This window comes from Triticum aestivum, chromosome 5B (genome assembly GCF_018294505.1).
Source record: "Triticum aestivum cultivar Chinese Spring chromosome 5B, IWGSC CS RefSeq v2.1, whole genome shotgun sequence".
In the NCBI taxonomy this organism is placed as follows: Eukaryota; Viridiplantae; Streptophyta; class Magnoliopsida; order Poales; family Poaceae; genus Triticum; species Triticum aestivum.
In genome coordinates, this window is record NC_057807.1 from 403,513,266 (window position 1) to 403,514,427 (window position 1,162).

A 1,162-nucleotide genomic window follows, 5' to 3' on the forward strand; every position below is an offset into this window, starting at 1 on the left:
ATAGCTCCGTTATTGATCCCGACTACAGCTGCTTTTCCATTCATCTCTTCGGCCTTGTTTTTGGCAAATCGCTTGATCTTGTCCTTTGTCGGTTGCGGCAGAGGCGAGGGGCACATCAGAGGCGCCGGCTGGAGGCGAGACGCCAGATCCACCGACTGCGAGCGGTGGTGCTGAAGGGAGATAACGGCCTCTTGCCGGAGAAACCAGAATGCACATGACCAAGACAAGACGAGCAACTTCACCGTGCGGCCATGGCGGTCTTAGCGGGAGGGAAGGGAAGGTGAGTGGAAGGGGGAGAGTATGCCGGGGCGGACTAAATGGGCCGTGTATAGCTGCCCTTCCATTGTCGGGGGGAGGGGCAAGGGGAAGCGAAGATATCCGTGTTTCCATTTTAAGGCGGGAAAATGAATTATGAGTGACTGACGGGTTGCCGGCTTGTGGCAGCTGGGCGTTTGTTTTAGGGATTTTTACATATGTGCCCCTAGTTCCTTAGCCATACTCATCCATCCCCACGCTCTTAACATTTACTCACTTTTCCCCACTCTCTTGTTCGAAACCCTCAGAAATGGTCACAAACGATGGATGTCGTTGGGTCAGTGCTTTGACCGTTAACTCTGACAAGTGGGACTGCACTGGACTGTGTCGCCCGTTGGACCAGACAAGTCGGGCGGCCTTGGACGATGGCACTGTTCGACCGTTGGGTCGTGGTTTGGTTGGACTGTTGGGCCGTTGCATGAAACGCCTGCATGTGCCGCCATGATAGAAGCCTACAATGCATGCACGACGTATCCAGCTAGCCTGCTATGCATGCATGCAGCTAGCATGCCTGCATGCGCTGATGCGTGCCGACCGAGCCGCTTTCGTGCACGCCAGCCGCCACGGAGCAACGGCGGTCGCTGCCTGCATGCGCCGATGCTTGTCTCCTCGATCCACTTGCATCTGCACCCTGTTTCTATGACAAATAAATTGAACAATATTTTATTATTATTTTTGGTTGCATGTACTAGGTAGCTACATATCTTAATTCTTTGTGGCTTCCTCGACGAGGTGGTGGCTTTTGTAGCTATGCATGCACTAGGTGCTTACGAACAAAGCGAGCTCTCTCAAAAAACAATCAATAATTCAAAAAAAAGTGCAAACTAGCAAGAACTTAATAATAGAA